Source organism: Acanthopagrus latus, chromosome 11 (genome assembly GCF_904848185.1).
Source record: "Acanthopagrus latus isolate v.2019 chromosome 11, fAcaLat1.1, whole genome shotgun sequence".
Classification (NCBI taxonomy): Eukaryota; Metazoa; Chordata; class Actinopteri; order Spariformes; family Sparidae; genus Acanthopagrus; species Acanthopagrus latus.
Genome location: NC_051049.1, coordinates 1,704,693 through 1,719,496, shown reverse-complemented (window position 1 = coordinate 1,719,496; position 14,804 = coordinate 1,704,693). Strand labels below are relative to the sequence as shown.

General features: G+C 45.1%; 1 long non-coding RNA gene and 1 pseudogene across 2 annotated transcripts; both read left to right on the top strand.

The window, feature by feature from the left end:
* The first annotated feature begins 2,727 nt into the window (after window positions 1–2,727).
* Window positions 2,728–4,266, top strand: LOC119028610. 2 transcript variants are annotated; one of them, XR_005077762.1, is made up of 3 exons: window positions 2,728–2,882; window positions 2,969–3,200; window positions 4,176–4,266. It is a non-coding gene; the product is annotated as an uncharacterized LOC119028610 (long non-coding RNA). The 2 variants fall into 2 exon arrangements; XR_005077761.1 differs by lacking the exon at window positions 4,176–4,266 and adding an exon at window positions 3,636–3,731.
* Window positions 4,267–12,445: 8,179 nt separating this feature from the next.
* Window positions 12,446–14,804, top strand: part of LOC119028681 — a 41,014-nt pseudogene continuing 38,655 nt past the window's right edge.

Below are 14,804 nucleotides of genomic sequence, written 5' to 3'. Positions count from 1 at the left end.
CTTGTTGTTTCTTTTTAGAGACACTTCTACTTCTGTATCTGCTCATGAATTCTGAACAGTGAGGCCTGGCTGGATGTTGTGTGCGTGCTGGATCGAGACCCAGGTTAGAATAGATTATCTGAGGATGTGTGCGTGTGAATTGATGAGGTTTTGTGGTTCACACACAAAGAGAAACTTTGTTCTTCTGATTTGTAGAAGCTGTTGTTTGTTGATCATTATGTTCTCTCAGATGGCAGCGGCCAGGGATTTTTTTTAAATATTTAAGTCATTAATCAAAGTCCCTGAACTGGCCCCTCTACCAAAACCCCAAAAAAGGCAAAATGTCTTGATTTTTGTTATTGTGTCACAAAAGTCCGGTTCACGCTGCAATTTTAAGGCGAGAATTGTGCCGATAGTCCAACTCGTTGTCTGTGTGGGAGTTACAGAAAGGCCAGAGGAGGGACAGGGGTGTGGCGGTCTCAAGGTGTAGTGTCAGGTAGGTCAGGTCTTCAGCAACAATAGTGTCTGTCATGCTGTCTGTCCTACAGACTCGTAGTCACGCTTCCATCCAAAAAACAGCAGCTGTCCCGGCAGCGGGAGCCAGGCAGCTCCTGCTGCTTACTGACGATGATTATATGACCTGATTTTGAGTGAAAAACATTTAACTCACTCGTCTTTGTTGCCTTCCACTGTTGTGTTGTTGTAGTTACTGTCTTTAGCAACATCAGGAAAAGTCTCAGCAATGATCAGCCCTCCAAACCGACTCTTCAGTGCACTTCCCCCCCCGAAAACAGCATCGGTCTCCATGAGAGAGCCAGACGGGGTCTGCCGTGTCTCGATTCAGGGTCTGCCTCCTCTGAAGGACCCGGAGTCTGTGGTCTTTGAAGGCGAGTCCTTCAGAGACCTTGTTAACCTCGTCAGCCGTTGTTAAATGGGACGGTCTAGCCTCTGGAGCATTTCCTGGTTTGCATCACCAGATGTTTTACCCTTAGATCACAATTTCTGCCGCCCAGGCCCGTGAAAGTGACGATCTACGCCACGTGATGTCGCAGTGCATCCTCCAAAAATAGAGAAAAGGAGGAGCATCCGGAGGAGCCTTCAGTCTGGGACAGCCTTCGCGCGGCGTTGTGAATTATTTGGCCTTCAAATGCTCCTCTGAAGGATGCAGATCCTGAGGAGAGACACAGCATGGGTCTGCTCTGTACTGATGGTGATTCTCTGATCTCATGTAGAGCAAAACACCAACAGCATCCGTATGATTATACACAGTTGGCTGAGACAGATCTCAGTGTTACGATGTGTACCATCACGTCTCTTCTGGTTCCTGCATGCTGGCTTCATGTCGGCGCTGCTCGGAGCCTCGGCTGCAGACATAGTGTGAAATCTCTGTGTGAACAAAGATGATCACCTCAGTTACACTCTCTCGCTCCTCTCGACCCGACTATCTGGACTTTGAGAACAGGATCCTTCACGCGATCCAGCCTCTGTTCACGCTCTGCTGCACAGGCACAGATGCTTCCAGCACACATACAGCGTGACAAACTGAAGTAAACCTCCAGATCTGCCAAGCAGCCATAAAAAGCTCTGACGCAGCAGTTTCCAAAATGTGTCTGTTCTGATCTGCTGTAATTACAAGTTTCCATGACAGAGACCAACTTGGCAGAGCAGGAGGTTGAATGTGAACTGAAACAATGCCACGATGATACATTATGACCCACCACTTATCATCACACATCATCCCAGTGTTTTCAGTTCTGCAGCTCTACATCTGAGGAATCCTGTTTTTCTTTGGACTCATCGTGCTCAGTCTGAACGGGCCTCATGAAATCCTGCTGACGCCTCACTTCCCCCGAGGAACGACTCTTCTTCATCTTTATTTTCCCCTCTCCGCTCATTATGCGTGTTGTTGGACTATTGTGCTGCGGAGGATCTGCTGCACACACATGAAATCTACAGAGACAGCAGGAATGATGGAAGTGGGAGAGAATGAGGTGGGGATGGGAAGGGAGAGCAGGAATGAGAGAAAAACATCCTAACAAACCATCCGACCCGCTATAGGCTGACGGTTTATTTAAGAAATGTGTCTCAGATCGTGACTGCAGCTCCAGATCATGTTCATCTACAAAATAACTTTTACTGCACACTGAAAAGATGATGATGATGATGATGATGATGATGATGATGATGATGATGATGATGATGATGATGAGAAGAGAAGATCTGTGTGCATCCTGAAACAACGTCAGCTTAACTTGGGACACAAACTGGAGACAAGGCCGATCAAACTTTGTTAAACACATTCATGAGGCTACTGTGTTCATGCTTTTGTGGCTTTTGCATGTAGCATTAAGCTAATTTAGCATTAAGCATTAACACGCTAACGCTGAGAATGTAAAGATGATGCTGCGTTCATGGCAGAATGGAAAGCCTTCACAAATCTCTCCTCTTCACTTTGAATCTGGAAAATGTTTTTGTTTTCATCAGGATGAACGCTGCAGTTTCCACCTGTGCAACCATCGAGATGGATCGACAACACTGCAGGTAAGGGGAGAAATATGTATTTGATTTGGGCAGATATCAGCCACCATCACACACCGTCTCCCACAAGCCCTCTGAGTTTCCCGCCCTCGTCAGTCGCCATGACCCTCACCGTTCCCGAATGAGCCACACCTGTTCTTCATTCCCTCGTTAAGCCCCACAAGTGTAAACACACCCACTGTCCTCCTGATCCTGATCCTGATCCTCACTGATCCAGGTGGAGTTGAAGTTATTTGTTTTGTTACTTTGGAAACAGAGCGTTTTATTCTGAAGGAAAGCTTGTGTACTTCCTTTGTCATCGTTAAATCTTCACTGGCATCAACATCATCAAGAACAACAACGTCAATCACCATCATGATTCTACAGTAAGTTCTATAACTGAATAACTGAACATGTTTAATGTAAAGAGAAAGTGTGTGTTGGTGTGTAACATGTGTTTGTAATGATGGAGCCACCTGTGGGCCCGGCGGAGCTGAGGCCGTGTGGCTGATATCGGTGCCAGGCCCGAGGCGGCGATGAAGGTTCTGATCACTGCGTGCAGCGATGAGCTCATATTAACAGTCAGCTGAGACGTCCTGACTGTGTCACACACGACGATGACAAACTCAAACAAACACAGCAGGGAAACGAACAGACGGCTGAATATTTCCTAAAGACGAGTCACAGCGGAAATATTCATAAAGGTAACGTCACTCATCAACATGTAAACAAACCGTACAGGACGCACGCAGCCACGAACCTTCACTGGTTATTAAACACACTCAATTCAATACTGATGCTTATTTTACATAAGCAGGAAGACTGGCCATTTCTCTATGTAGTTATTATAGTTAATAGCTTTTCAAGAGACCAAAGGATGCTTTACATTAAGGGAGGCACAGAGAACCAATTAAAAATAATAATTCAGGAGATGAAGTGATAAAAAGAGAGAGTTTCAGTGGAAGGAAGCTGCTCTGTAGTTCAGTCATACGACAGCAGAACTGGCTTATAACCGAAAATATATGTCGCCACGAGCAATGTATGAAGACATAACATAATATATAATACTAAAGCTAGATTCTTCTCCCGCGCTGAGGGAACATTTGTTGAAGTTTCATACTTGATTACTTCGATTTCAGAAGATGTGATTTCACGCCCTCGATGCACGGCAGCAACATCTCCAGGATATAAAGTACCACAGATACCAAACGTGTCACATCACACTCACATTAAATGCTTATCAGCTGATTAACACATCAGAAGTTGGAAGGAACTGCTGGATGTTTTGAAGGACACGTGGAGACATTTCTACTCTGTACTGAGGCGACCAGAACTGTCGGTTTCTCACTGGAGGTCAGATCATCTTCATCTGTGATTACAGCGACTGAAACAGGTGCTGTGACCTCACCAGGTGGTTTTTGTGCCTGAACCTAACCAGAGTGTGAACACAGCGCGCAGACAAACAGAAAACCTTCAGTTTGAACAAATCTGCAGTTTGGCAGAGAGATTTATTCTGGTGTTTGTGTCACACAACGAGTCGATGTTACACACTTTATTTATGTAGTTTTCTTTAGTGTGTGTGTGTTTGTGTGTGTGACAGAGACATGAGTTATTCAGATATCAGAGTGCGAGATGACGGGTCTGGATACATGTGGCCTCAATGTGTTTTCTCCCTACAGAGCGACAGAGTCAGTGTGTTGGATCCAGACACACACACACACACACACACACACACACACACACACACACACACACACACACACAGTCACAACAGGAAGGTGTAGTTCACCTTCTGACCACCAGGTGACAGAGCAGCAGTGGTCCGTTGGCACCAGCTGTGTGGAGGAAGCAGAACTGAGGAGTGAGTCAGAACCTGGAGGTGCAGAAGGAGGAACCAGAGAAATGTAGAACAAATGACGTCAGATGATGAGGAACAAACCGCTAAATATAAATATTCAGTGAAGACGTGCTGCTGCAACATACAGAGACATGTACCGGAGGGAGGAGGGAACAGAAACATACAGTGAACTATAGTGAGGAGGAAATAAAAAGGAGATAAAAAAGGACAAAAATGGTCTTATTTTGTTTCTCTGCTGAAGGAAATCTTAACTCAGGATCCAGATTTTATGCAGGATCAGGAATAAATGTCGGGAATCAAGAAGTTAAACATGATTTTTACTGAATTCATTCATTTGTGATTTTGCACAAAAGTCCAACTTCAGGTTCACACTTTCTTTCAGCTCCCTTTTTGTTGTTTGTTCATTTACGTATGAAGTATCGATGAAAAGGTTTGAACACATCATGAATGTAATAATTGTACTTTACTGGAGTATTTCCATTTCCTCCACTCCAAGTGGAGCCAGATGCTGTTTTCACTGCACTACATTCAATCAGATAACTTGAGTTACTTTGCAGATTACATTACCTGCTCACGTGTAAGACTTTATTTTGATATTTATATTTGATATCATTCTATATTTTGATATAGTGACAGAGGATATCTTAAAGGTTTAAAGATCAGAGAGAGTCAGTAACCGGTGAACAGGAAGTGCTTCATGTTTGTGTTACGTCATCTGTCTTGTTTGACATCGTATTGATAAGGTTTCAGTCCTGATGATGACGTATGAGGACATGATGGTGTCTCTCCACCTGCTGTGACGCAGTTACCTGGTGGTTTGTGGGGGGTCCCCATCGGTCCAGGATCGGGTCTTCCCTCAGGGGGACAGTCCTGGTCTCGTGGCCCGTCATCACTCTCTCACGTGCTCGTGCGCCACGCTGAGCGCGCGAGCCTCCCGCCCCGCATCACGAGGCTTTTCCTTTGATGTTTTGGGTTCACCGCACCGCTGGGATGCGGGGGGGTGGGGGGGGATCTGACGCGTGAAAATCCAGTCTGCCGTTTATTGGGAGGAGGGGGGAGGAGGGGGGGTGTCCCTCTGTGCTCCCGACCAATCAGATGAAACGGGAACATCGGCGGCGGCAGCATCTCTGACTCCAGACCGAGCGGAGCATCTGGGATGCAGGCGGATGGATGCGGGCTGTGACCGGAGCTGGAGGACGGAGGAGGAATCGATCAAATAATTCATTAATGAACTAAAGGATGCCGGTGATCCGGTGATGCGCGCGCGGAGGATTTCCCTTCGACGTGACCGGGAGGAGATGGAGAGGAGCCCGCTGCTGTCACCGCCACACACACACCAGTGAGACTCTGAGGTAACCACACACACACACACACACACACACACACACACACACACACACACACACACACACACACCAGTGAGACTCTGAGGTAACCACACATACACACACACACACACACACACACACACACACACACACACACACACACACACACACACACACACCAGTGAGACTCTGAGGTAAACAGACATCAGCTGGTTCTGGTTCTGAAGGCTCTGATTAAAAACTGCAACTTTACAATGAAACAGAATCATTGACATGTGAGCAGTGTGTTGTTCTGGTCCACGGTGTTCTGGTCCACTGTGTTCTGGTCCACTGTGGACCAGGACCCAGAGTGTTGATGCTCTCAGCTGTCTGATGGCTCTGCTGGAGGTGTCTGAGGCTCAGAGCCAATAACTGTTTCCTGTTCACTATTGATTCATTGATCTCTGAGCTGTGTGACAGCCAGCAGACCCAGAGGGTGTGTGTGTGTGTGTGTGTGTGTGTGTGTGTGTGTGTGTGTGTGTGTGTGTGTGTGTGTGTGTGTGAGTGGTAAACGGGTCAGAACTTCTTTGTTTGCATCATTTCACAGATATGACATGTTTGAATCAGGGCTGTCACAGCATCAGATTTCTGCATGATCATGGCCGTCAGATGAATTCAGGATAACAATCAAATCAATCTTTACGTTTGTGTTCTGTGTGTTTTGTTTGACTCTAAATACAATAAATGGACGGAGAGTCACTCAGTTATTACATTTAATTATTAGTGAAAGACAAACAGATGAACTCGTAAAGAAAAGATGCAGGAGGCCGAACATCTTGGCTGGATCATATAATCAGATGTGTTTCATCAACATGATATCAGTATTTCATTTTTTGCGGTTATCTCGAATATCGTGAAGGTGCGACTGGACCTTTTCTACTGGATGTTGTTGAGTTGTGTTATTTATTTGATCCCAGATGTTTCCAGCCAGATTCAGATAAATCCACAAGTTTACTCAAAGTATCCGAAAGACGATGGACGAGCCACTGTGAGACGTTTCTTCAGTGTTTAGTCGCAGCTGATAAAAAGCTCACCTGGTGAAGTTCACAGCTTTAGGCTCCGTCCACACGGACGAAAACGATCTTTTTTCCCTCCGTCTTCCTCGGCATCGTTTCAAGAATATTTGCGTCCACACGGATCCACTGAAAACGCTGTAGTTCATCTTCCAGGCCTGTAGGTGGCGCTTGACATTCACCAAAAACGGAGAAGAAGAGACGGAGCATGCGCAGAAAGCTTGCGCGCTGTAAACAAACAGACAGTAGAAGAAGAAACCGAACACAAGAAGAAGAAGATGAAAATGGCGAGTGTAAGGAAACCAGAATCGTTGGTGTGGACCGTTAATGAGGCCGAACTGCTGCTGCGACTCACACTCGACTACAAGGCGGGTAAGTAGCAAGAAACCAGCAGTAGTCCGCCATTGTTGTTGTTGTTGTTGTTGTTGTTGTGAGACGTCGCGGGGTTCAGAGGTCGAACGATGGCGCCATCGATATGGAGAGAATACAGTTTCGCCGTCCACCAGAAAACGGGAGGGCTGCGTTTTCAGATTTTTCCACCCTGAGACCCGTTTTCAGGATCCGTGTGGACGGACCCAAAACGATGCAACACAAGCGCGTTTTCGCAAAAGAGCGTTCTCGTCTGAACGGGCGCTTATTAGCTAACGATTGCTTAAAAAGACGGAGAAAAAAGGCTTTTGGAAATGTGTTTGCTCGGTGAATGAGACTGAAATTAACTTGAATGAAACTTTAAACCTCGTTAGTGGACGTTTCAGATGAACAGGCTGATGAATGCAGCTCTGTGGAGATGTTCAGTCTCTGATCGGCCACTGGAGCTGTTTTTCTTCTGTACAAGTTTTCTATTTCCTTGCATATTTTCTCTGGAGCCCTCAGTGTTGTGAACCTTCACCGTGCTGCGGGACCTGCCTCAGTTTTGTGTCTTTCAGTCTGAACTCTGGACTCAATTCTGCACATGTCAGTTATTTAATGGTCCAAACAGAAAGGAAACCTCCTCATGTGACCTGGATGCAGTAATTATGCTTTGGAGTGATTATCGGTCAGTGATTAACACATCCAGCTGGATGCTCATGTGCAGGATATTAACTCCGTATGAACTCTCTGTGTCTGCCGGCTCGCTCACGTCTCTGCTGCACTGCCACCTGATCTGTTCTCACACTGGAAACATAAAACCAGACTTTTTATATTTTGACTCGTTAATGATAAGCAGGAGCTATTTTCTGCATGTGGTTTCAAATCATCGGTGTGTTTAGATTAGAGCCCAACTGACAGGAAGTCTCTGATATTAGGGAGTAAAAATCTGAATTTATCGGCCGACAAAGTTTGTATTAGAGAGAAACTCTAAAACTCTGCAGCTCAAAACCAAAACAATTGGATGTATAAATCACTACTAAGATATACTACAACAAACAGGAGGGAAAATATGTGTGTTTGATTTTGTTCTGGGTGAACTGTCCCTTTACGCGTCCTAACAACAAGCTGTTGGTGATTTTTTTTGGTGATTTCAGGAGTATTTTTCCACACTGAGTCGTCCGTCTCTGCTCGGAGCTTAATGTTGTTACATGAGGCAAAACATCACACTGAGTTATTGATTAGCTTTTAAAGTGGTGTTTGGTAATCGGAGCCTGGATGGGGGTTGTCATGACGCTGATTAATAATAAATGTTTTTGACTGGACTTTTATTGAGAACAGCTGCAGGACAGTAATAACAGGCAACGCTCTGAATATGTGAGAAAACACTTCATGTGTTTGTGTTTGGATGCAGGTTTTTTCTGCAGCTTCTCTACATGGGCATCATCACTTCCTGTTTGATTCATTTTACAACCAGCACGACGTTTCCAGGAGGTTTTTTTGGCTGCACTGTAGGAAAAACCAGTTGTAAGTCGGCTCGCTCCGACACACTGTTGGCCTTTTCTGAGAGATACTCATCGACAGCTCGTACAGAAACAGACAAGTTAATTAGACAGTTACATCGTCCCAGCAGAGGACGGCACACGGGGCCTGGATCTGATCCGGGAGAGAGAGAGACGAGGTCTGTGACTCGTTCTTTACAGACGGTGGTGGAGAGACGTTGAGAAAATACCTCAGAATCTCCTCTTGAATACTGAATAACATGAAGCTGCTCCAGGCAAGATTATGTAAAAAAAAAATTTTTAAAAAGCACCTGAGCCACGAAACAAAGCTGCAGCAGAGAAGGTTTCTCTACATTACACGTCTGGCAGGTGTTGAAGATTTACTCCATTTACTCAAATGAGTTTCAGGTGTCGTTACTCAGATCTTCTCCATCAGTCCGTCCAGAGAAAGCTGGACTCATCCCCTTGTTATCCTTCAGTATTAACTGATCAGAGAACAGCTGGTTTGTGACGATGAGACAAGCGAGCCGTGTGCTGCTCTGCTTTTCTCCAGGCATCATTCAGTCGTCCAGTCGTTATGTACGTCTCTGACTTCCCAGCACTGCTTGGAGCAACTCTGGCGACTGCATCAGCTCATTACATGTGTTTCTCCTGGCTTTGCTCGTAACACTGGCAGCCACATGAGCGGCGCTCGGACTGTTGTTGCTTCACAAGCGTTGATGCGTCTGACAGAAGGTGTGTGCTAACAAGTAGAGCATTAACAGCCTCTGCCCGTTGTCTCTTGTCTCTACTCGATTTATTACCTTTGTTAAGATGTAATTAAAGAGCCGTTCTTCACAATGATGCAATTTAACTTTAATTGCACTTTACCATTCACTGCTAGCTCCGTCTGTTCTGCTACAGGAAGTGTTCTCAGTTTTCACAATGTTGTTGGTGTTGAGATGCAAAAGACAAAGAATATCTGATGATGATTGTGGTCCGGTGAGGTCAGAGGATCAGAGTCTCAGTTACCATGTTTATTTTGAGCAGAGCGGTGGTGATCAGATAACCTGAGATGGGTTTTTATCGATTAGAACCGGGTCACAGAGAAACACTGAGTTCAGGATTTATAGTCAGTCCAGGTCATCACAAAGTCAACCGAGACGAATGACGGTTTGAAGGTTGTTATTTTGGTTTGAGGTGGTGACAGGCCGTCCTATCAGCACCCAGAGTGGGTGAAGCAGGGCGGGAGTTACAGTAAGAGAAGAAGAAAGGAGACAGATGTGAAGAGGGGGAGGCTGCAGACAGCAACTGACATCCTGTCATTATCCTGATCACACCTTTGCTGCACCCTTCCCTCCTTTCCTCCATGCAAATTCTGTGCTAAAGCCCGCTAACTTCCTCCTTTTCTGATTACAAAACATCACAGGAACTGAGGTGTCAACAGTCCACACATCCTGTCCTCCCAAGTTCAGGGACTTGTGGGTAAAAGTAGAAGTTCTGATCCATCATGTTTCCTCCAGTACAGTAACAGTGTTCAGGCTCTGACATGGACTCAGAGTATCAGAGTAAAAAGTCTCCCTCTGAAGGACATTTGTGCTCAAAGCTAACTGAAGCTCACGTTATATTAATAGAATTCAAAGACTATTAAAGTTAAAGGTAGAATCAGTAGGATTTGTCCCAGCTGTTCCTGAACGCACCACAAAGACAGTTGATAGTTGAGTCTCATTCCCAGGACGTCAAATAGACACATGTTGGGTTGGTAAAGCGTCCCGAGCAGCAACAAAGAGAGAAAATCAGAAACTCGGATGCAGCTAAGGTCAAACTGTGAGGATGAGAAAGTTCTGATATTTGTGTTCAGATGTAGAGAGGAGAAGTCACAGAGAGACTCAGGTAAAGTCCAGATACCTGAAACATCTGCTGAGGTACAACAACAAAGTCTTTGTTTTGAATCGTAAAGAGAAACTGAAAAGCAAAAAATCTGAGATAACTGAGGAAAAATTCATTTCTGTTGCGTCACATGAGCTCATATTTTCCCTGCGATCCCTCCGGGAGACCTCGTCCTCCAGGTTATAAATGTCCGTCTTAGACTATAATCACACAGAGAGATGAACACACAGAGTAAACACCGCAGCCACCGAGCAGTAAATCTCACAGAGTGAAGGGCTGTTCTTTTTGGCTGGTTGCATAACGTGTTTTGGCTCGGTGTGGAGAATCCTCCCCGGTCCGGCCTCGGCTCCGAGCTGCAGGCCGGCTCAGTGCTGTATGTGAGGAATGTGAGGCAGGTATGTGAGGAGGAAACTTAGAAAAGAGAGTGAAAGACAGAAGAGGTTAGTGGAAGAAGGGAGGGAGAGATTCCTCGAGCAGCTCATGAAAGTCCTGAATCTGGAGTGAATTCTGCAGAAAACTTCGCTCGTCCACGCTGCAGGTGTTTGTGCTCAGAAACACTCTGCTGGAGTTATTTTAAGATCCAGTCTGCAGATTCAGAAGTAGCTGGCTGTATCTTTTTAAGTGCTGGGAATAATTTACACTCTGCTCAGACTGGACGGAACAATCTGATGTTGCCACACAAGGAAGTAGTTCATTTCTTAAAGAATCTGTTTTCACTCATCGTTCCTGTTAGTTCATTAAAGTTATAGCGTAGTGAGCTGGGAAGGTTGTCGAGCGCTGTGATCGTTGCTTTTCTCTCCGCTGCATTGAAAGCTTTTTTTGATGCGACGATCAAAAAGAGACGACCGGCCGTCGCTCGCACACTCGACACCTCCGCCGGGAACCTGCTGAGGAAATCCACCGGTTCTAACAGCTCACAGACCGAGTGCTGGAAGGTCAAAACAAGATTAAAGCAAAGAAAAAACAGAATCATAGAAAAGTTTAAAAAATCTATGTATATCAAAATAAAAGAATAAAATAATCCACCAAAAACAGCTTTCCAATAATGATTAATCAGTATTAATTGGATGTTGTGATGTGATCAATGATAATAAAAGTCACAAATAAATTGATAAATACACGTTTTAGGTTTTCCTCTAATTGTTAAGCTGATGTTAATGAAACTCACTTCCTGTAGATGTTTCAAAATAAAAGTCCCCGTGGGAATTGGAGTGATTCTGCACCCTGAACAAAAGGATGTGCTTTGAATTTGAAACTGATTCTGAAACAGAATTAGCTAGATTAAATGTTGGGTTGTCATGAAGACTGATGTTAGAATGGGCCTTATTTCTGGTTTGTCACATTGGACCGTTCAGTTGAGGTGAATGAAGGTTCTGTTGGATCATTTAGCCCCAAAACAAACAGTAAGGTCGAACAAATATTCAAATTCAGACCGTGCACACAAACGTACGCTGCAGGAGACCACACCTCTGTCTGTTTGGAGAAGCCTGAGGAGGAATGTCATGAACGTTGATCCAGACTGAGGTGACTGACTCCGAACCCGCCGCGGCCCGGCTTTGATCCTGGAGCTTCTCCACCGGGCCTCAATGTGCCGCCTGTCTGTTGTTTGAGTCGGGTCAACACAGCTGCACTGTCTGTGTTTTAGAAGAGCTTTGTACAGAGCGATAATGGAGTCGGTTAATGTGGTCTAATGAGAAAGATCCTCACATCTGTTTGTGTGTGTGTGTGTGTGTGTGCGCGCGCGTGTGTGTGTGTGTGTGTGGTGTGCACTGGGGGAGATTAGAGTCTGAACTCATACTCTGGTTTTACCTGCTGGAGGCCTGCTCCAACATGTCACACACACCTGCAGGGGGAGGAGGGGATGCACTGCATAGACACACACACACACACACACACACACACACACACACACACACACACACACACACACACACACACTCATATGGGTTCCCTTCCTGTGCTCCACCCTACCTTCAAAAAATACCAGAGGCAAATAGTCAATTGACAGTTCAGTGAGTGTTTTACAGGCACTAACTGGAGGACGTTGGTGTGGTTTGTTCACATGCCGACACACAGACACACACACACACAGACACACACAGTAGTGAAGCGTCTGTTTGGGAGCGTGCTGAAACAGATCAGTCTTTCATGCTGAACCAGGCGCTCTCTCTCTCTCTCTGTGTACCTTTGCTCCCCTGGTGTTTACCTCCTCTCTCTCCGCTGCTCTCTGCCACGTCAAATCACCGGGTGCTTCTTGGCTCGCTCCTCCGGGAGCCTCGTGGCCAGACGAGCCTGACTGTGGTCACTTCTCTCTGGGTCTGAGGAGTCAGAGACGACTGGGTGGAAGATTCGGCTCACGGCTCTGCTGCTTTGGCTGGAGTTTTTGTCCACGTCTGACTGGAGCTGCACTCGCAGCTGGAGGATAAACGGATGTGTGCAGGTCTGCGGAGGCAGTCAGACTGAGGACCTCCACTCACCTGACGGCTCGGCAGACAGCAGCTGGGATCTGAACCGTGTTTGTGTTTTTCTCTATGAAAAATGAGTGGATATCTCTACAGAGGAAGGTAAGGCTTTGTGGATGGTAACAGCTGTTGTGATGAGTCAGGGGGGTCAGTTTGGTGAGTGTGTGTGTGGTTTTCTGCGTGCATGTGTGGCGGTGCATTCATGAACACAATGTGAATAGAAAAGCTCTCCTCTGCCGTGAGTACAGATGAATGAAGTAAAAGAAAGTCTTCTTTTCCTCGTGCTGAAAAGAGGACCTTTGTGCCGCTGTTACATAAGGAGGTCTGGACTCCCACGAGTGGTGTTCCTGAATCACACGCAGCTATTGGCTGAGCTAATTTCAGTCATTTCAAAGCAAACACCTGGATTATCTGTGTTCGGTGCTGTCATTCCTAACGTCTGCCAGACACAACAGAGGGTCTGTTACGGTCTGTAATCACAGACGCAGACTTTAATTCATCATTTCAGATGTTGATGTGCTGATGACTGTGAGGTTTAAGGTTCATCTCGTCAACACAAGTTGTGTTTCCGTCAACATACTCGTACTGTATCTTTAGAGAGGTTTTGAAGTAGAAATGGCAGAGTGCAAAAAATAACTTTGATTGTACCGATCAGCTGTTAGATGTTCCCATAATGCACCAACCCAGTCACCAGAATAAATGTTGGCAAGTAACATTTTTGCAAAGATGTTAAGTTTAAGTTTTCTTTTTTTTCTTTTTTTTTTCCTCTTGTCACAATGTTGTGTTCAAGCTTTTGTTGGGTTTATGCACAAAAAACTCTTTTAGAGTTTGGAAAACATGCTTTCACATCCTGTAGCGTCACGTTGACAGATCCCTCGTCAGAAATCCAGCAGGTTCACATTTGGAAATGTTGAAACACAGACTCGAGCCAGAGTCGCTGGTTTAGCTGCCTCGTCACCTGTGACATCTGATTTAAACACTTCTTGACAAAACTGTACAGCCAAGTTTATTCACTCCAACATGATCACAGACTTATTCACAATTCAAAAGTTACTCTCAATGGAAACATGATGAACGTCTGACAGTTTAATAATTGAATTATAGCTCATTATTGAAGCTATTTGATGTTTTACACTGAGAGAAATATTCAAACCGATGACTTTTTTATGATCAGTTGGAAAAGTCCTTCATACACATGTTTTGTGCTGAGTGTGAGATATTTAGGATCTTTGAGGAACAACTCCGGTGTGGATGACTGATCCTGACGGCTGCTGTGTGACGTTTAAGGACTTAAAATGAGAAACAATGGAGACTGTTAAATTTGCTGCCAGAATCATGTCTCAAAATCCAAAAACAGGACTTGCACTTGTCATTTGTTTGAGCAGTTGATAAACGTATTTGCATTACTTGTTTAATTAAGTCTCTAGATATCAACTGTAACTACAAAAAGCTGTTGACACGTTCCAGAGCTCTGAGTGTCGTCTTGGGACTTATGGCTTTAACTGAGTCAACAGCAGAGAGATTAATCACAGACCAGGAAGTTGTAGTTCAGCATCTTTACCTCCTGTGCACCAGGACAGGGCAAGTAAAAGCAGTCTGTCTGTTTTTAATATTTATTGTCAGAACTGTCCAGTTTGAGTCCGGAGCACAAACAGATGATCAGTCATGTGTTGATTGTGGTGCGTTCAAGTGCAGCTTCTACTGGTAAACACACAGCTACACATCATATTATGAGCTATTAGAAGTTAGCTCGTTGAATTCAAGTATCTCTAACTGTTGTACACTGATGACAAACCTGAAGGAATGAAGTCTTTGTGTTTCAGAAACCAACAATTGCTGAATAATTTTTCACATGATTATGTCACAATAATACGGGATGATCTCTAGAC